Source organism: Vanacampus margaritifer, chromosome 10 (genome assembly GCF_051991255.1).
Source record: "Vanacampus margaritifer isolate UIUO_Vmar chromosome 10, RoL_Vmar_1.0, whole genome shotgun sequence".
Taxonomy (NCBI): domain Eukaryota; kingdom Metazoa; phylum Chordata; class Actinopteri; order Syngnathiformes; family Syngnathidae; genus Vanacampus; species Vanacampus margaritifer.
This window is the reverse complement of record NC_135441.1, coordinates 2,075,001-2,102,503: the sequence shown is the minus strand read 5'-3', so window position 1 is coordinate 2,102,503 and position 27,503 is coordinate 2,075,001. Positions and strand designations below refer to the sequence as shown.

General features: G+C 39.7%; 2 long non-coding RNA genes across 13 annotated transcripts in view; one reads left to right on the top strand and one right to left on the bottom strand.

Moving 5' to 3' along the window:
* Positions 1-5,809: 5,809 nt before the first annotated feature.
* The window catches only part of LOC144058890 (uncharacterized), a 73,569-nt gene continuing 51,875 nt past the window's right edge, over positions 5,810-27,503 (bottom strand). For 6 of the 12 annotated variants that reach the window (XR_013295509.1, XR_013295505.1, XR_013295507.1 and 3 more), the window contains 4 exons: positions 14,044-14,287; positions 9,192-9,499; positions 6,879-8,603; positions 5,810-6,001 (listed from right to left, as the gene is read on the bottom strand). This is a non-coding gene — a long non-coding RNA (uncharacterized LOC144058890). The remainder of the gene's footprint in view (positions 6,002-6,878; positions 8,604-9,191; positions 9,500-14,043; positions 14,288-27,503) is intronic. The other 6 variants (XR_013295506.1, XR_013295513.1, XR_013295510.1 and 3 more) reach the window with 6 other exon arrangements.
* The window catches only part of LOC144059635 (uncharacterized), a 4,570-nt gene continuing 2,493 nt past the window's right edge, over positions 25,427-27,503 (top strand). Inside the window, exon 1 of the long non-coding RNA XR_013295700.1 lies at positions 25,427-27,503. This exon is cut by the window's right edge and continues 442 nt beyond it. This is a non-coding gene — a long non-coding RNA (uncharacterized LOC144059635).

Genomic DNA, 27,503 nt, shown 5'->3' with positions numbered 1-27,503 from the left:
TTACATTCACACCGCTTCCACACTGATACGTAAATCCCAGATTTTAAACCGTATCGATACGTAAATCCCAGATTTTACACCGTATCTAACCACGAATAGTTGCGACCTATTCTAGTAGGTAAATCCCAGATTTTATACCCTACTAATGTCCACACTTTATACGTAAATCCCAGATTTTAAACCGTATCAAACCACGAACAGTTCCAAACTTATTCGAGTAGGTAAATCCCAGATTTTATACCCTACTAACACGTCCCACATTCCTTCCTCTCATAATTTAGCGTTGCCAATGTGCAGAATTTAAACAAAAGGAATCTGCTCACCTTGTTTGAGTATGGGCCCAAGAGGAAAGCCGATCGGACGTGTGGCTTTTTCAGGTCGTCACCTGGTGTGGACTTGGATCCCAGATCCTCGAGTCCCAGACTCTTGTGGTTTTCTCGAAGTCCCAGACTTCTTTTTTACCTCTCTTGCATCACGTCGGGGTCACCATAATTGTTGGAATTTATTGCTATATTAATATAAATTTAAGTTAATAATCTGACTCCAATTTGTGACCTTACCAAACTATCACTCATCCAACAATAGCATGCTCGTTCTGCAATAGAAAGGTATCAGGAAGCCGGCATTTTCACACACGAGTGGATTTATTCCTAACATTCAAATCTAATACAAACAGCTGGGGTCCCGGGTCCCTACCCATACAATTCTATACGTCTCTGTCTCAAGCAGCCAACGTAGTAGTCTCATCCGAGTTGCCCCAGTGAATAGTTATACTACACAATATTTAAATGACACAGAAACAAAGGCATCCTGGCATTATTCTATTGGCTATGTGTTTTCTGCAGTTTAACTTTAGCTTGCTTTTCATTGGCCGATCTTCATCCGCAGCGTCACTGGGTGGCTTCTCCTGTTTTGTACTTTTCCGCCACGGTCTCAAACAAATGTGGTTTATAACATACTTTGATCTTATCACGGTTCTGCATCTCCCCCTGCAATTAGCATCCTTTGTTGGCAACATTCCATTCCTAACACGCCCACGTCCATCACACACATCCTGTATTTCACCCCCACGCACACAAACTCTTATATTCCTTTACCAGCAATAAGTCAAATGACTCTCAGTAGGGTTTTACAATACATAAATATATGTAAATAGGATTTTATATAATACTTGTGTTTACAAAGTGTAAAACACAACAGAAAAAAAATATTGTGGGCTACCTCATTTTTATAAAACAAACATGAATATTGTTGTTTTTTTGTTTACTTGACTATAACTTCAAATTCAAAATCCCTTTCCTTAGCACACACTCCTGCCAAGGGACAAGGCCTTGTGGTAACACAAAAAAAGAACTTAAGTCCTGTCTTGCTGAGATCGCAGCCCAAGTAGCTCTTCCCCTGTTGAGCCGTTGAAACAGAATATTTCTTTCTATTTAATTATAACTGATGTGATTTACTCAGTATAGTTTTGATGTGACAATTCAAATGTTTAGAGCGTGAGTCTCTTACAGGACAGATGAGATGGGGGGAGGTGAATGTGTGTTAATTAGACCCTTTGTTCTGAAAGGCTGAAAACTGTGTTTTTCCATCGTGGGTCAGAGAGGGGGGAGCATGGTTGACCAAATGTATTGAGACAGTGTGACAAATGGGGGTGTAGTCATGTAACTTTGGGAGGTGACGTTTTGAAGGACAAAGGATATTAGCTACGGACGGGGCAGGAAAACTTTACAGTTGAGAGATACAAGATGGCGCGGGTTGGCGACTATTTCTCCTGTCCGGGCTACGTCGTGAATAAATGTGAAGAAATGCCTGAATTCACTGATCTCATGTATGTTTATTAATCAACGGCATGAACACGCAAATGGTAAGAATCCTGCCATTTCTAACACCGTCCAGTGTCCACGAAGTTGCTGTCACCTGCAACTGCTCTTCTCCATTCACCATAAACAAGATAGCCTGCAGTTGTTAAGGAATCAGAGAACCTGGTTGGGATGTAGTGGTTGGCTGGGGTGTTGGCAGCATCTGTGTTGCTGAGATAATTGTGAAGCGCAACACAGGCCTTTACAACTTTAACAGTCTTCTCTGGGTTGATTTCTATATGTCGTCTCAGGATTCACTATCGTGCTGCCAGGATGCCAAAGCTGTTCTCAATCACTCTCCTGGCAAGCCAGTGGCGATAGTTATAAATTATTTGCACATAATCAAGGGCTTTGCCTGAAAAGCAATTAAGGGAGATACGTTTTTTTTTTTTTTAAATTTTATTAAAATGTGAAGTATTCATACTCATATGCATTACATACCTGGGAAATGATGCATTAGGTTTTGGTGGAGGGGGGATGCTGCATCACCCAGGAAGACATGGGGAACTGTGATTCTGGTACCAGGAAGGTTGGCAGGGGGTGGTATGTCCAGGGTCCCATGAAGCAGTTTCTTCTCAAATAGGCACTCCTGGAAAACCCCACCATCACTCTCCCTTCCATATGCTTCAATGCAATTTCGACCATGTTAATCTATACTTGGCATCACAAACTGCCATGAGCACAAGGGAGTGTGTTCCTTTGTAGTTGAAAAAAAAAAATCACTCCCTGCATTTGGTGGTGCTTTTATTGTCACATGCTTTCCATCGATGCAACCCAAACAATTTGGGAAATTACACACACGCCAGAATTCCTGTGAGATCTCTGTCCACTTGTTTTTATCGGGTAATGCCAAAAATTCACCACTCAACACTGACCAGAGTGCTTCACAAACCTCTGTGACAATGAAAGAACTCCCAACTTGTAGCTATGTGCCACGCTCTGTTGACTGTTTCCTGATGAGAGCAACCGAAGAGTGACTGCAAGCCTTTCTTCCAATCTTACAGGGCAAACGTGAGTACCTGCGTGTTTAATGTAGGGTCGAATACTACTCAACAAAAGTCGTCGAATCTCTCGGCAGACATCCGGAAATACTGAAAATGGACTTCATCAATTCCACGCATTCGTCTCACAAGTAAATTATATTCCCCTTCGTGTTGTCAAGTCGCATTTAATGGACGAGTGGACCACCTCTTTTTTCTTATTTTCCTTAGCTGTAGTAAGCAACATAAAAGTTCCTCTTCTTCGTTTAGACTTGCAAGTGTCGCCATGTTGTAAATAGTAGGATTCATGGGAGGATTCTCTACTTCCGTTACAGTTCAGTGTTGTTCGTATGCTATGGACACTTTTCACTGCCCCCTTTAGTATGGGAGAATATCTGTTAACTGCGACAAGCATAATCTAACCTTAATAATAAACGCAACTTTAGCACTGTCACTAACGTAGGTAAGGAGTTGCTGACAAAAAATAAGGAAGCAGTGATGTAAAAAAATTCAGTATTTCCCTGGTTCTCCTCCGTAACGCGGAGGGTGAGGCAAAATAGGTTCCCGGGGGTGCAGCCGCTGCAGCTACGCCTGCAGTATCCCCCTCTCTGGCATCCCCCTGTTCCACCCGAGAGCTCAGCTCCTTGAAATGTTGAGCCAGCATGTTGACCGTGTCTCGGAGCTCCACGAGTGAGGTTTCACGTTGGCACACCCGACGACCCTGACTGGCCAATGCGTGCCTAACCTCTTTGTTGTCCGCGGGATCCATGGTCGGGTTATTATATCAATGTCCAGTAGTAACTGGAGAGATGGATCCCAAAAATCACGGGCAACAGTGAGGGCGCAACAAAAATGTATTACAGTCTCGGGTTACTAACAAAAAACGCCAGACCAAGCCAGGATAAAAAATGGAAAAAACACAAGCCGCTCGCAAAAGGCAAGGAAACAAAACTCCATCAGTAACCACTAGTGATGTGCCCTACTGTGCCGAGGCGCCGATGCGTGTGCCGAGTAAACCGGAAAAATAATCTGCAAAGCGCGCATCGAGACGTGTCGATTATGCTTGTGGCCACGCCCGAAGCCTCGGAACGCTTGTGGCCACGCCTGAAGCCTCGGAACGTGCGTTGCTACGTCCGAAGCCTCGCCAACACATATTTTCGTGGGTGATTCGAAATAAAATGGCGCACCGAGACGACAATGAGCTCAAAGGTGACACTGACTCGCATCTTCAAACCTCAATTCAATCGGATTCGTTTTGCAATGGACGCACCGTCCAGTCCACAACGAAAAAGAAGAGAACATTCCCTGTCTGGGATCATTTTGAGCAGATCTCTCCTAAAAAGGTACAAATTATAATAACCAGTGTGAATATATATTGTAAATTATTGTGACAACTCAGTGTATCCCTCGTTTTAATGTCTTTCTTCTACTTGCTGATATTTCAAAAGGTGAAGTGTAAACTTTGTTCTAAAAGAACTTGGGTACCAAGAGAACACTCTTTAGCCCCAATAAAGCACAAGAGGCTGAGAGGAGGCTCACAGCTGAATGTGCGACAGTGATCCGGCACAGGGCATCTTCCTCCTCCTCCTCCTCCTCCTCCTCCTCCTCCTCCTCCTCCAACCCATCATCTTCATCAACACAACCGGACACATCAGAAGCTTCCCAGCATGTGGAGCAAGGTAATATTCGATACATTCTTTTTTTTTTCCTTTTTCTTCTTCTCCAGAAAATAAAAAATATTCGATACATTCTAATGGTGTTAATTAAGCAATAGGAAATGAGCGGCAGTGCATTATTGTGGGATAAGGCATTCTTTTGCTCCCATCTCTACGATGGGCAGCCAGAACTGCCTGTTGGCTGTTAGTCTGTTTGTTGTGTCTTAGGTGACAAACTGTGGCGGCGATTGGACCACACAGTCATGCAGAGGAGGACCCAGAGTGAGACCGCAGATGCGACTGTGGAGGTCCACACTTACCTGGGGGGAACCCAACATAAGCAGGATGTCAAACCCCCTGAACTACTGGGAGTTGCACAAACATGTTTACCCAAACCGCTACAAACTAGCAATAACCTTTCTCTGTACCCCGGCCTTCATCCGTCCCTTGCGAAAGACTATTTTCAAAAGCAGGAGAAATCCTATCTAAAAAAAGAAACCGTTTAAAGCCAAAAACTTTGGAAATGCTAGTTTTCCTCAATAAAAATGAATGAAAGGTGTGTCTTGTTCCTTGTTTATATGTCAATGTCTAAAATAAAGCAATCATTCTTTCAAGTACCACACGCACATTCATTCACATCACAACTCCCTGCCCTTTTGACCACATCAAATCCATGTTATCATTTTAATCACTTAGTCTGTCATGACATTTATTTTCCACATGAAGGCGCAATAGAACAAATGAAGCCTCATGATGCTTCGGCCCAGGAGCGAACCAGTTGGATGGAAGGCCTCATTGCTTCATGATGCTTCAGTTTACCATCACTAGTAACCACACAGAGACTATAAATAAAAATGCGAAAAAAGAACAGTCAAAAAGGCAAAACACAAAACGACGCAGCAAAACTATAGCAGAAGGTCTAGAGAAATACACTTGACTACAGCTGTAAGCAAAGAGGAATAACCCGACGTCGTCTAGTCGGCGTCTGAGTCCTTATATAGTCCTAATTAGCTGATGTGCTGCAGGTGCGGCGCTGGAACGCTCCCTCACTCACTCCAAAACTGAAATGAAAAAAAGAGCAGCACTGAGAGCCCTGCACCATTACAATTGTGGCTTTTTTGTCAAAGGGCGTGGTCTTTACGGTATAGCAAATTCTGATGATTCAGTCACAGTAAAATCTTCTCAAAATTTAACATATTTGATGAGAGTCCAGCCCTGAAGACATCTACGTGCAGTATTTTTCATTGTAGACTACTATACTGAGAGTTATTTTAAATATTCAAAGCAAATAACATGTATTATTCAATAAACAAAATTGTGCATTTGAAATGTTTTATTTGAAGTAAGGTCCAGAAAGGCTGTTTCTGCATCCATTGCTGTGGTTGTGTCAACATTGATTTGAAGATCAGGTCAGTGTCTCATCCCGTTCCTTGGCTGCTGGATCTGCTTGAAGATGGTGTGCCATCTTTTCACTTGGGGCTTTCCTTTTGCTGGCAATTTTCTCCACCTATGAACAACATATTGAAAGTTTATTACATTATCCGCATTTAATACAAAAAAAAGAACATCAAATTTGACCTAGTTACTTTTGTTAAAGTGACTTGGCGACACAGTCACTTAACATAACATCTTAGTGACACTGATAAACTAGCATGTTAAAGGCAGAGTAACCAATATTTATATTCAGTAAGTAGTAATGTTACATTGGAAAATTATACTCAAGTATAAGTTAAAAGTGTAATAAGAGTAAAAAAGTACTTGCAAAACTATTTGACTACTGTGAGTGATTAGTAAAGTAAGTAACTGTGAGCATAGGCGCCTGATTTACTGTCAAAGCATACATGATTGTAAAAATCCTGAAATTTAGCAAAAAAAAGATTGTATTTAAAAAAAAAAGAATAATAGCGTATAAAGGGTAGGTTAAAATACATCTAGCCGCTTAACAATTTACTCAGAGTAAAAACGTTTTTTTTTTTTATGATAGTAAGAGTACACTGTACAGATACTGCAATATATTACTCAAGTTCAAGAAAAAAAAACATACGATGTGATAAAGCTATTATAATATGTAAAATGTCTTCAAAAAGTTACTCAAGTACTGTACATTTATGCACCTGAGTACAGTTCACTTCTGGTGATAGGTTATCTTTGAAAACATCCAATAGGGTTCTATAGCGCTGATACTTTATAATAATTTTCACATCTAAGCAGCAGTGGCCTCCGTAAGTAAACTTGTATTTTTGGTGCATTTACAATTCACCATGATGTATCGCGGCTAGCATGTTGCAGCAAGTTATCAAGGCTAGCACTCAGAAAGCAGATGATAAAGAGAGCACATATAGGTGTCTTCGATGACATTTTTCGCGTAAATCTCTGCCCCTTACATGCTTCAACCCAACGTAGACATTCCTCTGGATTCCTCCTGGGCTCCGGGAAACTCCATTCTATCACGGTCACAACATCGGCAGTTAATTAGCGGCAGACACCAAAGCAGCAGAGGTTTGTTGTAACCACAATAAGGATATTTATGGTGAAATAGCGAGTTAGTTCACAAGTTTTGGCTCGTACACTCCTCTGCCTGTGTACTGCGCCGTTGCTTGTCCGAAACTAACATGGCCACCGCACGTTCTAAAAAGAGTATTTTGGGCGTAATTGTGAGAAGCCCTTATTTATATGCACAATTTTAGGAACTTAAAAAAATTATTTACTGTAAATCTCAATCTCATTTGCTAGTTTTAATTTAATTCAGAAAATAAAATAAACATATTAATTTGAAGTGTATCATATCTTAATGCAACAGAGCATCACCTTTGCTCCCTTCATCCTCTCAGACTATCTCTTTGTCTTTCTCTATTTATCGGTCCACTAAATCAGTTAATCTCTAACCAGGTCACGAGCAGCTGTGTGTTTAAAAATGATCACTGTTGATCAGCTGATATCAGTGTCCTTCACAAAGATGCAGTCAAGTTTGACCCTAATGCAATCTTTTAATTAAAAATCCCATCTACTGATGCTAAATTAACACATTTAAAAAGACTAATCTGAATCTAATCAGACCTTCAATCATTAATAAAGATTCGATGATGACTACAAGAATATTAATATTATCTGACCATCAAGTGAGTCTTTCATCTTCCAGTATTTCCTGTTGTTGTCATTTCTGCCCTGATAAGATCATGGTATCTTCTCTCCAAAGGAACACAATCTTTGTGCCCTTCAATGACACACGGTGGCTATATGTGGATGCACTATTGTTTAATGGAGGTCACAAAGTGTTAGTACAGTACATAAAAAAAAAAATAATGAATGATAATTCATGAAACAATTCAAATATACTGAATTATTTTTTTTATTTTACCAATCTGCAAGTTTGCAACTTCCTTGATTGCCCACTAGACCGCAACATTGAGGGCCTGCAAGAAGATGTCCTGACCAGATTTGAAGGAATAAGCGGTTGGATTCATTTGTGTCATGTTTATTTTCAGTCTTGTTTACTCCCTGTCATGTTTTCCCCTTGTCTTGTCATTTCCTGTTTTATTGTGAAAAGTCTGACTCCTCTCGTTTCTGGTCACTTGCCCTTCCTCGTGTGGTGTGTGTGTCAACCCTGACTCCTGATTGTTTCCACCTGTGTCCCCATTACCCTCATGTGTCATCCAATGCCCTCAGCCAGGTGTGTCTTGTTATGTCATTAGTGTTGGTGTATTTAGTCGGTTGTCTCTCCCCTGTCTGTGTTGGTTCATTTTTGCTGTTGCCACTGTCATAAGTCTTTCGCCACGTCACGCTGACCTCTTTACCTTATCAGGATCCATGTCATGTTGTTAGTCTCGCCTTAGTTGTTTTGTCATGTTTAGCTTCATGTTTTGTTAGTTCAGTTTATTTTGTATTTTGAAGTTAGCTTTTTTTTTGATTAGAAATTAAAACCTCTTTTTGGACTGCACCTCTGCCTCCTTGCTCTGCCTTCCCGCATCTGGGTCCTAAAGCCCCCACCTTATTGACAATTTGCTGTAGTGCAGCAAGTCTTTCCTCTGAAAAAGAGGATGGCACATACGATGATCCCGTGCTGTTCACTGCCATTGGTCCAAAGGGAGGGGCTCTTCAGGTTGATGGATCTGGAATGTCAAATTAATTCACGAAAGCTACAGTAACTCCAAGAAAAAGAAAATGGACTGATACAAAGATTTAAAAAGGTCACAATAGTATACTTTCTTTCCCCCAAATTAGCATGTCAAAAGGTCGGAAGTTATCACATTGTATTAAAAAGAAAACTCTTGGATGATGTTTTACACTAAATTATATACTCTACTCACAAAAATTTGGGGATATTTGGCTTTTAAATGACATTTCAGGACTTGAGACGTTGACATTTCTGGTTGCGAGTTACCCCCCATTGTTGTTAACTTTTGTTTCAATTAATTGTTTGAGATGAGGAAATCACCAGTGCATCCTTCTACTTAGAGAGGGATTCCAGTGTGGTGGAACCACTCAAAATGTCTTTTTACATTTTCCATAAATTTCACCTGAAACTTTTTTGTGAGTAGTGTGAGTGTGTGTATATATATATATATATATATATATATATATATATATATATATATATATATATATATATATATATATATATTATAACATTTTTAATACTCCATTTCATATATCAACCATTGTTACACACTATGAACATTTTAATTCTTTATATTAACCTTGTCGAGATGTTTTGTGTCCTTAGCAGAGCAGATGGTGTTGATCTCGGTATGGTCTGACCTTAGGCTGGTACACACTGATTGGTCCAAAATTCCTTGCTTTATTTGCACACCCACATTTTGGTCTTGAGAACAGAATCTGCTTTGAAATAACACACACACACAATCTTTATTTGCAACTTGTTTGTGAGATTTTGCTATGGGGAAAATCCTTCAACTATATAACACATTCAGTCCCAAAAACACACCCACACCTGACCTTGTTTACGCCATCTGCTCACGGGAAAGTACCAGAGAGTATGTTTTGTCTACAAATGAAAGAGAGGAGGTCTTTTTACTATAAGAAGCGATTCTACAGGCAGAAGAGCTACATTTGACGCTCTGAATCCCACCTGTTTAAGTGATGAATTAGAGGCTGTTATTTGTCCAGAGATCTCTGACCTTTTTCTTACATTAAATCATTTTTGCAAAGGTGTATTTTTCTTACATTAAATCTATCTTCATTTTTGGAACACGCAAAGAGGACAAAATAATTTTATTCCTCTTTCAATTGGTGAACCCCGACGTAGAGCGACGTTTTACAGCGGGGCGTTCAAGGACGGGCAGAATTCCCCGGCCACATATTAATCACGGTAAGTGGACACTTTATCCACGTTTTAGGAGTGCTGTCTGTCTGAGAACGCTGCGGCTGGTAAATTCGTCTTGCAAAATTATATTGAGGATGGAATTTGTGTAAGAAAAATAGTGATAGATTTTGAAGTCGTTTGGTTGGACGCGAAGTCCCAGATTTCGGATTTTACCACGGTGTTTGAAGTACACGTACGTGGAGACATAAGCATTGTATACGGAAATGCCGTCACGTTGTTGGGAAATGCGCTAATATGAAATAAAGATGAAATGGAGCTGCGCTGAATTCAAAAACAGGCATAAAGTATATGACCGATAGATTCTTGTGAAGGAATTAGGGAAAGATTCTAGATTGAAGCAGCGGAGAGATCGCCCGCTGGTAGTAAAATCGAAAATAAAAAAGTTCCTTGAATAATATGTTAAACAGGCATAAATTAGAATGTCGGTAGATTCTTGGGGGGAATTAGGAATATTATGATTGACACAACGGCTAGATCGCCCGCTGTGAAGAGATCGATAATGGGACCCTTGAATAATGGATTATCAGCGCAGATGAGGTTTCTGCACAATTGAATTAAACAATTGTGAACAGACAGGCTGAAATGGACGTACAAATTTTAATTGACAAAGATGATACGCTATTAAAATGCCGATAGACTGCCTCTTTTGATTAAAAGCAGTATAGCGTAACGCTACGATGGTGCGTTACGATGGTTTTGCACAATTGAATCGAAGAATTGTGGCTTTCAGGCTGCAAGCAGTATTAATTATGGAAAACACATGGCAGTCTCTTCATAATAAGGCCTGCCACAAAGTTGGTGACAACGCTTCGCTCCTTGCAGCCGATAGACTGCTTCATAATTGACTTAAAGCAGTATGTTATTTGTTGTGTGTCACGTCATTGTTACAACAGAAATATGAATGCGCAGATGAGGATGTATCACCAGAGATTGGTACGTAACGTTACAAGGGGTTTCTGCACAATTGAATAGAATAATTGTGAACAGACAGGCTATATTAGTCGAGAGACTGCTTCGTAATTGACTTAAAGCAGTATTTATTATTTTAGGAGGAGATATTCGTTTGTTTGTATGCCGTCTTGTCGGTGAAGAAAATCTGACGTCACGGTAAAATCTTAAAGTGACCCGATGAGATATGGTGTTGACTAATTCTGTTATAAGTGAGACGTCACTTCATTTTTAAATATTAATACGACTTAACTACAATATAATATAATATAATAAGCTAATAACATACGGGAGTCAATAAATAAGAAGAGAAATGTACGCTTTATTCGAGCGCGTAATATAATTGTTTGACCCGAATAAGCTTACGTTAAACTACGGGATGACGCTAGGAAAAGGTTGAGAGCACATGCGATGGTGTCAACGGTGAAAGGTATGAAATAAAGATGAGAAATAAAATAATTGCACGACTGGGTGCACGATTGCGGTGGAATAAATCTTATGGCGCCGTTATAAGCTACGGTAAGTTAATTTTATTGATGGGGGACGTTGAGGCTTGCGCCGCCGGGCGTTCGATGTCAAATACGAGATATAGAACTTTTATGAGTGGAATAAGAACGACATATGATCGTGTATTTTTGGATAAGATGATGAATAATGCTAGAATACTAGCTTTAGGTATTTTGGTGAAGTTATAACCATTTATATAACATTACGGTGCGCTTTTGTTTTGAATGACTAAATGATTTTGCTAGCCGTAATTAAAACTTCTGGGTTAAATTATCATCTGTTAAATAATGACCTAAAATGTATTTAATATCGAACGAATAACAACACATAAAAATGGAGGAGACATTTGATTTTAATGTGCAGGATATTGTGAAAAGGTGGTTCGTGTAATGTTGAAATAGAAGGGAAGAGTACGTCTTAATGAAAAAAAAGTTAAAATGGAGGAGAACAGATAAAATAGGAAGTATATGAATGGTATTCAGAAGGGACAGAGTAAGTTTTCAATGAAGGTGTGCACATTTTGAAAATGGGGGAGACTTACCGCCAGGTGTCACCCTTTTTCAAATTATAAAGCCAAGAGCAAATCAATTAATGTAAAGAAGGGATATATTTAACATTTTGGATTGTTTTTAGATGAAATAATTTAGTCTCTACTCTTATTCTAATAATAATAATAATAACTAAAAAACAAATAATTTGAATAGCAACTAATGTGGAATATTTTGTTATAAGTTGATTGTTTTTCCCTTATGATTTTTCTCGTACGCGACATTATTTAACCTTGAAATATCTTTTCAGAAGCGGCTATCACCCATTAGAAAGAGTGGAGACGACAAATTCCTTATCTCCCGTCCTGGGGATGAAGTAATGTGTTAATTATAATTTAAAAAGGAGTTTTTTCCCATGTTTATAAATAGAAAAATAATTTTAATCTCTCCTGAATATATTTAACCTTTGAATTCGACATTTGAAGTCCCATTTCAGAATTGGAGTCCATGTGAGTCCTGGAAGAATCAACAGACCGTTCTATGAGGAGCCATTTGGGAGGATAACATTTTTGACATAATTGGAGGTGCTATGAAATTTAAAAATAATTTGTGCTTTGATGTTTGACTAAAAAAGCGGACTAGGCGTTTCTTGAAAATATTAATTGAAAACTACACCCTTGTTAATTGAATATGTATTATATTTGTATATTTTTAGAGCAAAGCTATCCTTTCTTATCTTAAGTATCATTTATGAAGGTATGCAAAACATATTAAATTAAATATTGTAAACCATAACAAATATTGACATATAATTAGCAATTATTTTAAATTGTAAACTTTCTTTTTATTTTATTTATTTATTTATTTATTTATTTATTTATTTATTTATTTTTCTGGGAGATCTCAGTATTGATCATTTGAAATGTCATCATCATTGTTCTCCCTTTTTTTTATTTTTATTTTTTATGTGTGTTTGTGCGTGCGTGCGTGTGTGCGTGCGTGCGTGCGTGCGTGAGAAAGAAAAATAAAAAGAATTCCCATACCATTCACCTAAACCGAACACTTCAAAATCCAGCCAGAGTCGTGGGGCCGCCAGGAGACCCGAAGGGGGACCAAAGAAAAGAAAGAAAAGCGAAGCCCAGCACCGACCAGACACCACCCACCGGGCCACTAACCTTCACTAACCCCAGAGACATCTAAACTCCAACAAATCAGGGAAACCTCTAGGGCCCAAAGGAGAAACTGAGGAAAGGTAGAAAGGACAGACGAAGCAGAGTGAGATCCACAGACACCAGCCTCCACCGAATCAATGACCTGAGGGAGAAACAAATTGTGTCTGAGTCTCGATAGATGCTGGTGTGGTGGATCTAGCATGCATGAAAATCTCCACCAAAGAGGGGAGCCGTCGACCCCCGCCAGGACAGAGCAAGCGCAACACCTCAGGGCCCCCCAGGCCGCGGCCGCGCCAAAGGACGACCCCCGGGCTCCGCAGGGGGCACCGGCCGGAGAGCAAACCCCGGAGCAGGAGCGCCCCCCACCCCAACGCGGCCCGCGCCCCCAACCCAACGCAGCAGGACGGGGCACTGCAGGCCCACCAGGCACCCCACCGGCCCACAACCCCCGCTCCCATTATATGTATATGTATACATCTAATAATCAAACAAAGTTTAGTTCCATCGATGCTAATTAGAACAGCCAGGGAGTGGAGTTGGGGTTCCGGAATAGTTGGCCATCGATGTATAGTTTATCAATGACCATCATAGTCCGTTTACCCTCCTGCCTATTTTGTTTCATTATAGGAAACAGTACCTTTCGCCGCTCATTAATCTCTCTAGGGAATTGGTCATTCATTCCAAATTAGGTCCCTTTAAGCTCCCGTCCTTTACTTTTAACAAATACTTTTTGTTTAAAATGCTCAAATTTGGCGATAATAGGACGGGGTCTGTTGCCCCTACAAGCTCCAAGCCGATGTACCCGGTGAAAGGAGATGTTATTTACCGTCTCCTGAGGAATTTTTAACGATGTCGTCATAAATTTTTTTATCTCAACCTCTGGATTGTCAGAGGTGTTCTCGGATATACCTAAGAATATTAAATTATCCTGCATGCTACGGGATTGAACATCCAGAATAGTTTCTTTTAGCATTTTATTTTCCTTTTTAATGGTTTCTAACTCGGCTGAAACAGTCACGAGTGTAGCGTGTATCTCGGCATTGTTGCGTTGGAGATCATTTATTTGTTGGCTGAGGAATTCCATACTTACCTTAAATCCTTTCACCTCCTCGCAGATTAGGGAGAGGACCTCTAACTTTTTATTTATGGACTCCAGCATACTGACCGAGACCTCGGTAGTAGTTAGGTCGTCTGTGTCCGTTGCTGAGTCATTCTTTCTCTTTTTAGAGGGTTTCTTAGACGGTTGCTCGACGGAAGAGTCCTCCATCGCGCAGTTGTAAAAATAACCGTCAATGAAGCGTTCGAGGTCCTCCACGTTGGATGGTATTCCAAATCTGTTGGATGAAAGAGAAAAAAGAAAAGCCAAGATATATGATGGTTAAACTCGAATTAGTTTAGCATAATAGAGCTAGTTCTATCTTAGCAGCAGGGCGCTGCCATGTTAGGGTGTCCCGGTCTCGCTGTAGGTCTCGCGATAATCACAGCATCTCGCGCATGCGTCTCTCTCTCTGCTCTGCCCTCCCTAAAAATTGTAAACTTTCATTGTTTTCATTATTTTTTATTTTTATGTTTTTTTATTTTTTAAATTTCGAAAAAAAAATTAAAAATTTCTCCTTCTCTTCTCTCTCTTGATATTTTTTTTGAAATAAAGGAAGTTTTTTTTTGTTTTTAATTTTTACTGACATGTTATAATCTAAATACTGTCGGGGCAGATTTTAATGTTTTCAGTCGAGTGAGGGTCATTGGTCGGGGTCATTATTTCAAAACAAAGTCAACTGGACCAATACGAGCGGGACACAGATCTCTTCAAAACAAAACCCCCACCAACAAAGACCACCACCAGAGGGGCGTGATGCAGCCATCATCACAAAATATACCTGACTCCACCTACTCGGCCTACCACAACCGGATGGAGAGCAGAGGTTCCTGGCGCCACCTGGTGGAAAGTTTCCACAATGACTGCACCCTGAACTCACATGCAAAAGTCTTAAATGAAAAACTGCTCCAATGCTTACTTAATGCATTCCTGCGTCCCGAACTGTCCTGTGAAAAAACTGCTCCACTATGATGGTGACTCAGCCCCCACCAACAATGTTTCCTTGAATTAGTGATACCAGACCATATGATGTGATACTGACTGTTTACACTGAACTCTATATTTTTGACAGATATAAGGTGATAACATTTACAGTAAAACATTACGTAAATAGAACGAACTGATTGACAACACTCTATACACACAGATTTATTATATTTTAAAACTTTTGATGTTTATTTTGATTTGATCTGATTTGTTTATCTCTGTCTATTTTAAAACAGTCAGCTTTTTGGACAAACATCAACAAGGGGGACTAGCAAGCTTAATGGTAACATTAAAACTAAGGGCAACTTTATGTATTAATAATATTTGATGGATTGGCTGAAAACTGGGATTCTTTGTAAAATTCATTGACTTAAGCTACAATATTTTTATAGTACAAAAGATAATACAGGTAAATTTCGTGTGGTTTCAGAAATTGAAAACAGCTAATGTGAATAAAGATAAGATAAAATTTATTTCAATCTTAATTATTATATTTTACGCTTATTGAATTTAGTGTTTTAATATTTTCCAAATTTTCTTTTGAAATTTGAATAGTTGCTTGGGGCGCATTGTCGAATTTACTGGTTAAATGTAAAATTTTCCCTTCTTTTTAAACAAAAAGCAAGCAAAATTTATTTACTGCAGAACTTGTATATTATTAGAGTCTGAAAAATTCTCTAAGTCGATTTTTTCAGATGGGGGAATTATTGGTCGGTCTGGGTATATCGTTGCGAAGGACAGAACAGTCCATGTTGAATTAAATAAATATAAAATTAAAAGTTAGTCTTAATGTGATAATTATAGATAGTCCGTGAGAATGAATTTTACAGGAGGACAATTGGGGATTTCCTTGACCATGGAGAAGGAGTAAGTTTTGGCAGAGACGGCGAAAATAAGGTGAATGAGTTCCATTTCTATTTTCCCCTGAGGCCCTGGGGTTAGATGTTATTTTTGGATTTTATTTGTTGGTGAAAGTTGCATTTATTTAATGGCTGGAAGCACATTCATGCTATATCTATAACAGTAAATATTATAATAAAACATTTCAATAATCATAATATTCTGTAAACAAAATTGGCCTCGTCAGATTTGAATTGGCTAAGATTTTCATTTTTTGCATTAATGAATGTGCTCAGGTCATTAAAGTCAGCCAAAGGCTGGATCCTAATTGAATGTCACAACAAACAGATTTTTTTCCCACAGGAGAGGCCTACAGAACTTTACTAACATTTACTAACTCCTAACTAATAACACTACCAAAATGCTCTTTCAAAAAGAAGGGATGTGAATAAATGTTTATTAGTGACTAAATGAAAATATTTTGCACCCAGATGAGGTGATGAAAAGGTCAATCTAGTCCAGTCCACGGGGCACCTGGTTCCACATCTTGCCTATCAGACCAGCAGGGGGTCCGCCCTCTACTCAATCCCCACCTTCAGGAGCCAGCCACCAGCGGGAGCCAACTGAGAAACCAGTCAACTGCTCCAGTGACCAGACGTGCCAGCTGAGAGGCCATTCAACTGCTTCCAGTTTCCACCAGACGACCTGAGGATTACCCAATGGAGATAGGAGGAATGTGTCCCTTTTCCGGGGCGTTCCACAAAGAATGAGTCACACCTTGGGCCCGGTGATCATCTCTGGCAGTTGATGTGGGTTCTAAAAGAGCGGAAGGATCCATCCATCCATCCATTCAAATGACCGCTTGTCCTCACAAGGATTGTGAGGGTACTGGAGCCTATCCCAACTGGCTTCGGGCAGTAGGCGGGGTGCAACCTGAACAGGTTGCCAGCCAATCGCAAAGCTGAAGGACTCGGTTTAAAAAAACAAACGCAAGAACGAAAACGGAACTGACAAACGTCAACAAAAACTTCCCTAGCCCAAACGTAAACAAGTCTTCAATCGTGTCTCCAATTGCACGTACATAATGACACTCCTTCTCATACTGACTGTCATGCCAATTTGCTATTTCTGGGATCCCCCACCACAATTGTTAACATAATCACAACACATTGTCTTCATATATGATATGCTTATTTTACTGAAAAATCTTTTAATGAATCACATTGTTTTGACATATGACTGACCTCCTTTCCTGCTAAAAACGTTATTTTGTTTTTTTCCTTTTATTCTACTGTTGCACCTGCCATTGCGATGATGCAAATCCTGCTGGAACCTTTGGTAAAAATGTTTAAATATTTAGTTGTTGGGCTTTATTTAAAAAGCCCAAAGGGCGGACTGATAGATATTTTAACATTTTTAATACTCCATTTCATATATCAACCATTGTTACACACTATGAACATTTTAATTCTTTATATTAACCTTGTCGAGATGTTTTGTGTCCTTAGCAGAGCAGATGGTGTTGATCTCGGTATGGTCTGACCTTAGGCTGGTACACACTGATTGGTCCAAAATTTCTTGCTTTATTTGCACACACAATTTTGGTCTTGAGAACAGAATCTGCTTTGAAATAACACACACACACACTCTTAATTTGCAACTTGTTTGTGAGATTTTGCTATGGGGAAAATCATTCAACTATATAACACATTCAGTCCCAAAAACACACCCACACCTGACCTTGTTTACGCCATCTGCTCACGGAAAAGTACCAGAGAGTATGTTTTGTCTACAAATGAAAGAGAGGAGGTCTTTTTACTATAAGAAGCGATTCTACAGGCAGAAGAGCTACATTTGACGCTCTGAATCCCACCTGTTTAAGTGATGAATTAGAGGCTGTTATTTGTCCAGAGATCTCTGACCTTTTTCTTACATTAAATCATTTTTGCAAAGGTGTATTTTTCTTACATTAAATCTATCTTCATTTTTGGAACACGCAAAGAGGACAAAATAATTTTATTCCTCTTTCAATACACACACATATATATACATATACACATATATATATGTATACACATATACATCACATACACACACATTACACACACACTATTGATGAAGGTGTCGCATTATTGCGCAGGGAATTAAATATTCGTCGTGAGATTCCTATCAGACCGCATATAGATATGCTGGCATTTCCGGACAGTTATCTTTTTGAGCGGTACTGTTTCACATCACAGTTGTAGCGATTATTTGGGTTGCCGTAATGGCTTATGAGAAATTTAGACAGTACTGATGGGAGTTGTAATTTCCTCAGCAACCTCTGGGGCACCACGTTGACTTTGCTTGTTTGTAGGAGCAAAATAAACGATAAAAATCCTATTATCAAGTACGTAAGTAAGTTAATCATGGAGTTCTTTGTTTTAATAAGAGAATTACTAATCCACTCAGTAAACACAAGTGATTCGGCAAAAATTTAATTTCTAGACAACAAATTTCTTTAGTAAACACACACATATATCAGTCACAACCTAACCTATTAATGGAACGGAATTAAAAAAAAGGTGTAAATTAAAGATAAAAAGAAAACCTGCATCCTAATGAACTAAGATAAAAAAAAAGGGAATGGAAAAAAAGGTAGATAGAGAATAGAGATGGAAGCGTTTTGAAGTGCATCTTCTGTTTCAATTTAATTATAACGTTTTGATTTAGTTATAACTATTTAGAATTGGACATAATTGCTTTGATTTACTTAGTATAGTTCTGTGTGAGAATTCAAATTATGTCAGAGGGGTGGCGTTCTCTTTTCACATTCCTGAAATGGTGGGGACAGGGCGAATGTGTTAATTAGATCCCTTTGTTCCCACTCCACGAGGTCTGTCTTTTCTGAAAAACAACTCAACTCACTTATCTGACTTTCTGTGCACCATGTGACTATCTGGTAGGGATTTTGAAGGACAAAGGATATTAGTGATGAGCATAGGAAGGGGCGACACAGATGAGAATAGCATGGCATGGGTTCAACTGCATTTTCTCTCTGTCCACAAATTTGTGATAATAAATCCTTGAGGAAATATCTGATTTCACAAATCTCATTGTATGTTTTGATAATCAACATCATGAACACGAAAAAAGTAAGAATGGTGAGGGAGTAAGTACTGGAGTGTCTGTAATGGACGGTGAATTTGTCTGCAAGACTGTATGGTATCTGTGTGCATGAGTATGTGGCTAGCATTTATGGAAGGTGTGTGACTTGAAAGCAATATTCTTTGTTATAAAATGGCCAGGGTAAATTGTGTGATTTTTTGGGGGGCTTTTTTCTAGTTTGTGTGTATGTTTGTCAGGCACCACTTGATTGATATTGTAATGAGTGTGCGTGTAGGAATCCTCTGATGCAAATCTGTTGGTGCCAATTGGCTTCAAGCAGTGCAGATAGCTGTTAAGGACTAGATGTTAGAAACAGGTGATATCCGTATTCTTTTGTATGATTAGGTCCACTTTTATAGTTGAATGTGAAGAAATAAATGTTTTTTGATAAAGAATTTTTTATTGTTTATTTTTTTCCCTCTTCCTATCTGATAACTCAGTCGTAGGCGTGAAAATTATTTAACCTTTGTTTTCCCTCTCTGAGTTTCATTCCAGAATTTGTTGTCGGCCATTTTGAGGGGCAGTCCTGAGGCTTAGGCACAGTCCTTGGAAGGACCCCCCATGTGGGCGCTGACCGGTAATTGTTGCATTTTAAGCATAATTTGAGGTAACATGTAATGAAGAAGAGTCTATGATAGACATATACGAAAATATAGTGATACTACTTGCTAAAGTGTAGTACACGAATTTTAAAAATAAAATACAAAAAGCAGATCGTACACTCTCTTGATGTGATCTCATCTCCCTCTGTCGATTACGAGTGTATAATGTATCAAGCAGGTACAATCATTGGCCAAAGGTGTTTTCTTGGATGGCCCAACAACATGCTGAATTGGCCTGGCCGTGGGCCCACGATTGCAGACAGCGATCTCCTGCGTCTGCTTGGTGTAAAGAGTGGCCGGCGAACTGCACGTGGCTACAATCATGGGGAAAAGCGGCCACAGACAGAAACAAGGATGGTACACCGTGTATCCACACGCACAGTGACTGATCACAGACTCTTTTCAATGTTTTTGGTTGCGCATAATGTCCAGGCTATCTTTTGAGCAGACATATTGAACTCTCATCACTACTGCCTTGATGAACTTTTCCTGGAATTTCCAGTGACACCTCAGTTCCCGCTTTGAACATTGCCCTGCGCAGCTGCTGACATCTGCTGGACAGGAATGGATATTGATTCCAGTTGTTGACTCAAGGCTCTCTGGTCATCTGAGATCCGTCGCCTCAGGTCTTATGATGGTCTGATTGTATACATTGCACTCTGTACTGTGTCAGATAGGGAGATGTGATCTATAGCAAGTAAATTGACAACAACATATGTGAATTTGTGATGGGATAGTTGGTAAACTTTATTTCAATCTTAATTACTCTATTTTCCGTTATTTGATGCTTGTTGGATTTGGTCTACTAAATTTTGCCCATTTTCTTTTTAAATCCCAGCTTCTGGATTTAAACCATGGAAGGGAAACCGACAACAGCAAGTTTGCTGGTTAATTTTAGATTTTTTTTTTCACAGCACTGTGATCTATGAATCCCGCGGATGTTACTCTTTGTAATGTCTCCCCTGCAGTGTTTTACAAGCCCCACTACTCTGTAGAAGAGGTGGGGTTGATTAGCATTTTGAGAATAATTTTCAGTTTGCTTATAGCAGGAGTATTGTCATATTTTGCCTCTGATTATAACCCGTTTATTTTACTCGTTAAGGAGGCAGATATTTGAAAGTTTTATGTGATTTGTAACCTGAAATAGATTAATGAGGTCGTCTTAACTCTTTTTTTTCCTTCTTCCCCTGACCCAAAAGTCCTCACATTGGAGTGTCTCAAATTGCATCTGCTTACGCTTATTTACATTGTGTTGACCTGGCTAGGGCTCTGTTTTACATCACAATCGCCTGCCTCAAAGGCTTTTGTCTTTTATGGCTTTCTGTAGTTGGCTCGGCAGGAAATGCCTCATGTGGTTCCTGGGATTTGTTTGACAAACCCCGATCTGATACTCCTTATTTATGAGCCACATGGTCTGCATCTGTTCACTGTTCCTTTGTATCTTATCTTTTCTGTTTGTCAAAGGTCAAGCGGATCTTTGTCAAAAGGAGGGTAGTTGACTGGTTTGTCTGTGTTTATCGACAAAGGAGGGTATGCATACATGAAAGTTCATGTTGAATTAAATGAATGTAGACAAATTAGCAGATCAAATAGTAGAAAAGGTTGTGTGGTACCGACCTACATTCCAACTAACTATAATTCCACAGTCTGGGTGTGAGAATGAATCTACAGGTGGTGATCGGGCTGTGACAGGAAAAGTAAGTTCCAGGAAAGACAACACATATGGCGGAAAGAAGGTAAATATGTTCCATTTCAGAAACAATTGAAAAGTCTAATTTCTAGAGCCCATGGAATATGCCATTTAGGTGTGGAAGAAACATTGAGATATTTACACCTGGGTGGCATCATTTCATGAGACAAATTGTTAAAAATGAACTGCAGGACTGCAGTGTTTACAAAAGGTATAAGAGTATGTATATATATATAAATCTCTCCCCAGGTTGGTCACGGTCCGGCCGGATGTGATAGCTCTGGGGTCAGATGTTGTTTTTTATATGGTTTAGACTGACATAATAAAAACCAGCGTCAGGAATAAAGACATTTGCTGGTGATAGTTCGATTATTTTATTTATGACTGGAAGCACATTCATGCTAAATCTACAACAGTAAATATCATGGTAGAACATTTGATTAATCATTATATACCATCATATGGGTTTCCTAGGAAAATTTGATCAGACAATGGAACCCATTTCAAAAAGAAAACTTTATAAACTATAGAAAAGGCATTGGTATTAAAACACATTTGGTTCAGTATATTATCCCTAATCCCAAAGACAGATTAAAGAAAAAATAGAGATATTAAAGAATTGGCCTCATCAAATTTTGAATTGGCTATAAGATTTTCATTGTTGTATTAATGAATGTGCAAATGTCATTAAACTCAGCCAAAGGCTGGATTCTGTTTGAATGTCACAACAAACAGAACTTTTTCCGGATCCAACAGCACGTTCCAGGTCCTACAGAACTTAAACAATTAACATTTACTAACTCCCAACTAACAAAAACTACCAGATGCTCTTTCAAAAATAAAGAATGGTGAATATGTATGTTATAAGTGCCTAAATGAAAATGTTCTACACACAGATGGCGAAGGAGAGGTTAATCTGATGCAGTTTACTGCTCACAAGGGAGAAGGGCACATCATTCTACATCCCCCACATCTGGTCTACAAGGCCCGCCGGATCCGTCCCAGGCTCATCAATCTCATCACCTGACACCCGACCGGGGAAAACAACATCTGCTGACCCAGTGCCCCGGGGGTCGGCTCACGGAGGATGTCGTTCAATGGAGATTGAAGTCAAGTGCTTTTTTCAAGGCAACATTCCACAAATGAGTCACATTCTGGGAAGGTAATCCCGGTGACCAATCTTTGAATCTCTGGCAGTTGACCAGGGTTCTAAAACAACACTGACAAACGCTCTTTTCATTCAACAAAGAACTTCATCACGAGATGGCTTCAAAGTGGGAGCGCACTCCCGTTAGCTGCTGCAACGCGACACTCTTTTCTTGAACATAAACACAACACATCGTGTTAAACCCCATATATGACATGCTTATTTCACTGAATACTTTTTTAATGAATCAAATTGTTCTTTAATGCCATATGAATGCTACACTACCTCCTCTCCTGCTAAAGGGATGTTTCATTATTGCATGCTCCTGCTTATACTAATGATAATGTCTACTCTCCCCACACAACCATTGCTTAAGGTTGCGCCAGCCGTTTGCGACAATGAAGATCCCCGCTGGAATTTTTCTGTGAAAAGTTTTTTAATGTTTCTTTTATTTTGTACTCTTTGGAGAGTACAAGATAGGGACTGAAGTGCATCTTCTGTTTCAATTTAATTATAACTGTTTTGATTTTGTTATAACTATTTAGAATTGGACATAATTGCTTTGATTTACTTAGTATAGTTCTGTGTGAGAATTCAAATTATGTCAGAGGGGTGGCGTTCTCTTTTCACATTCCTGAAATGGTGGGGGCAGGGCGAATGTGTTAATTAGATCCCTTTGTTCCCACTCCACGAGGTCTGTCTCTTCTGAAAAACAACGCAACTCTCTTATCTGACTTTCTGTGTACCATGTGACTATCTGGGAGGGATTTTGAAGGACAAAGGATATTAGTGACGAGCAGAGGAAGGGGCGACACAGCTGAGAAGAGCATGGCGTGGGTTCAACTGCATTTTTTCTCTGTCCACAAATTTGTGATAATAAATCCTTGAGGAAATATCTGATTTCACAGATGTCATTGTATGTTTTGATAATCAACATCATGAACACGAAAAAAGTAAGAATCCTTCTGACAACAGTTTTGACTTGTCAATCTTTTTATGTTTGAGTAAAAGCGTTGCACCAGTAGTATATGGTCAGATTGCAATGAAAACGCAACTTACGGACTGGTTCAGTCGCACGGGAGGAAAAGGGACTCTCAAGCGTCGATCCTCAGTTGAAAAAAATTCAGTTGGAGGCAATCTGGGTGGTCGGCGCAAGCGCAGCTGGAATGCTGCCCTGGAGTATCTTTGGCTGATGGTGACGGGCGCACGACTGAGAGGCCCCTGCAGGTCTCCGGTTGGTGGAGAAATGCACGCGCGGCATGGAGGCCGTGGCAGGTCCTTGGCTGGTGCAGGTCCCGGTTAGTGGTGATGTGCTTGCGCGGTTGAGAGGCCGCGTCTCGGGCGCACGGCTGGAGCAGAAAGGGGTCGCTGTGGCGCGCAGTGGTTCAATGCCTAACAGCCGTCGTGGAACCGGGTCAGCAGGGCGCTGCGTGATTTAGAGAGCGGAAGGCCGGTGGGTCGGCTCTTGGGAGGAACAGACATGCGCGCTTTGGGGATGCACAGTGTGGCTGCGAGCCCTTGCGTGACGAGTGCTGAGTGGCCGCGCTGTGGCTCAAATCCGGGGTTCAAAGAAAGAAGCCGCATGGTCGCTCTCAGCGTGTTCGGCGACCACGTTTCTAGGGATGTTCAGGAGAAGTTCAGAGGGTGAAAAAGAGGGGAAGAGGAGGGCAAGAGAGAGAAGTTCCTTTGCGCGCTGGCTTTTAAACTGTGTCCCAGGGGGCCGGCAGTTTGGTCCCGCCTCTTCCGTGCGCATGAAGCAGACTTGGTCAACTGAGACCAAGCTTTTGGGATAGTATTTGCTAATTTTTGATCAGAATTGACAAGCCAGATGCTTCATTTATCATTCTGAACACATTTCAAACATTAAAGCGATCATAAAGTTATTGAATCCGCTAAGCTTACTAATTAGCTAAACTGTGGCTACAGAAATTACACACATCATTCATTTGATATAGACATACAGGTTGTGTACAAAGATAAACAACAGGAGTCACTTGATGTCAGTCAAGTACATAGAGTCCGTGTATGTCCCGAATTATGTAGACTTCAGATTAATTAGGAGCGGCAGGATTCTTGAGGATAACATAGTAGTGAGTAAGATAGTGACCGCTGGAGGGCATACTGTACCGTATAACTTCCCAGGGGCGTTGTTTCCAAAAACACATGGCTAATTCCTGTGGACAGATCAGACCATAAAAGATGGTCTGGGGACTGATAAGCAGTCTTATTGCTAGTTTGCTTGCTAAACAGGCTTTCGGGTATGTGTTTCCTGTCTGTTGTAAAAACGAAATCCAGCCCCTGCTGGAGGGAACTTCAAAGAGTTTAAGACATGCACACACATTCTCCAGGGGGAATGTTTAAAAAGGCAAATAAAATTAAAAAATTGAGGGTGACGGGCAATATTCGTTACACATTTCATCACCTACATAACTGCAACATTACCAGCGCCGTAGTCATGCGCTCACATCTCAGCATATATTGTGTGTTGCGCCCTGTTTCTTTTCTTATAACTGTTTGAATGTTTTTATATTTCATCTTAAGTCAAGTGCGCTTCTCCCCCGCAGGATTCAATAGGTTTCCTCTGTAATATTGCGTTGATGTAACTACCTCAAATCAGCTGTCCTGGAATTGAAAACGCAAAGTTTCCTATCTCAGGGCATGTCAACTCACTGTTCAGGGTTAGTCTCTGTGTTAGTTGAACATGCTTTGTGAAATGGACCCCTGTTGCTGTTTCAGTGCAGATATTTCTTGTTGCTGTTGTTTTTGTTTTGAGGTTACTTATATGCTTATTAATGTTAAAATGTGCAGGGTTGTTTGACAAGTTTATCCATAACTTTCAGGTTAGGTTATCATAGTTTTTTCTGCTCCTCCATTTGGTGGATAAGCTTTAGCCCCCATAATTAGTTTTGAATAAGAGAGCGGCTTTAAGTGTTAAATTCAAGTTTTTTATTCTTTATTTGTGTGTGTGTGTGTGTGTGTGTGTGTGTGTGTGTGTGTGTGTGTGTGTGTGTGTGTGTGTGTGTGTGTGTTTGCCTTTGTGTATTATGAGGACATTTCACCTGAATACATGCCGTGCTGCGAGGACATTTTGAATTATGAGGACACAGCCCATGTCCTCATAATTATTTCAATGCAGAAGTGCTTCTAGGGCTGTAGAAGGCTTAAATCCAAAGTTTTAGCCAATGTCCTTGTAAAGCATAATTACGCGAATTTGTGTATTTTTGTGTATTTGATGGCGCCCCCTGTAGGAAGGTCCTTGTAATGCACCACTTCATGAATAATTCACACCAGTGTATATTTCACAGCATTTGATTGGCTGACCATCACCTGTCCTCACAATTACGCACGTCTCCATAATTCAGTTTTTTCTCAAAATGCTGTGTATTGTGAATGTTTGTCTGTAGACACAGAGCCTTTTTTTTTTTTTTTTGCAGCCACCATTTCCTAAGTAAATAATTAAATAATGAAATACCCTACGATATTTAATTATATAATTCAGTATTTAATTATTTCAGTGGTTGTTTATTTAAAAATGTACAATGGTTAACAGCAGAGACAGAGAAACTGTCAGTGCCGTACATTAATTCATCATTTAACATCCCACCCTGCCTTTACAGTATAACATCTTTCTGTACACCAGCGGCCAAATGTTTTGAGAATGACATTGATTTTCTAAGAATCTGCAGTGCTGACTTATTATTGTTTTTTTATGATGGCAATTTGCATGTACATGTACTCCAGAATGTTATAGTGATTAGATGAATTGCAAAGTCCCTATTTGCCATGAAAATTAAAGTAATTTCCTTTAGTGACCTTACAAACTTTAAGTGAAGAAGGCTTCAGGGCACCCAAGAAAATCCAGCAAAAGCCAGGACTATCTCCCAAAGTTGATTCAGCTGCAGGGATAAGGACATCACCACCAGTGTAGAGCTTGCTCAGGAATGGCAGTAAGCAGGTATGAGTCCATCTACACTCATGGTGAGGGAGTAAGACTTTTGGAGGATGGCCTGGTGTGACCAGTGAAAAAGGGATTCCATAAACACAGACCAAAATAAGGAAAAAAGAGTTACAGTTATTTTCTCTGATTAACCCCCTTTCCAACTGTTTGGGGCATCCGGAAAAATGCTTGTCTGGAGAAGAAAAGATGAGCGCTACCATCAGTCCTGCTTCATGCCAACAGTAAAGCATCATGTGACCATTCATTTGCAGGGTTGCTTCTAAGCCAAGTTACTGGGCTCGCTCACAATTTTGCCAAAAAACACATGCGTCCATTACTAAAGTATAGTACCAAAACATCCTCGGACAGCAACTGTGTGACAGCAGCAAGGTTATTTTATTTACTAAAGCAAAAAAACATTTTCGTTAATGAAAAAAATAATAATAACTTTTTAAAAAAGCAAACTGAAATCACATTAAACGATTACAAAATTATCTATAATTCTAGCAATAATATCCTTTGTTTTCGTCTGTGGTAATTAATTTAGTATATGAGCCTTTCGGGTTAATTTTAAATGTGATCTATTTTTTTTTTTAAATTGACACTGTAAATCATAGAACAATAGCCACTCTTATCAACAAAGTTCATAATCCAACACTGAACCAATTTGTTGATTTAAATGTGATTTATTATATTGCCCGGAGTACGGAAGTGACGTCATCTAGCAGCCCCGATAGAGAACCGCCCCCGGCTCTAATTACTTCACGAGACGTGATGGCAGTGTAGCTGTGCTAATGAGGTAGGTTTGAAGCTCGAATTTTTCCTCCAGAAACTTGTTTATTTTAATGTTGGTCGCTTGTGTACATTGCTGAAAATGATTTATAATGCAAGTCCAGTGTAAGTGCAGCTAAGCTAACGTTAGCATACCTAACCATCTGTTGATTATGATGGTTGCAGCTAATTATTTAGAATTGCTACGCTTTTGTTAGCGACGGTTAGCTCAGTTAGCATAGCAGAGCTAACCGTCTGTTGAGTAAGATAAATGCTAATTGAAATTTTTAAGAGGAAAGCAATAACAGGCTGGTTTGATAGGCTGGTTTGTGA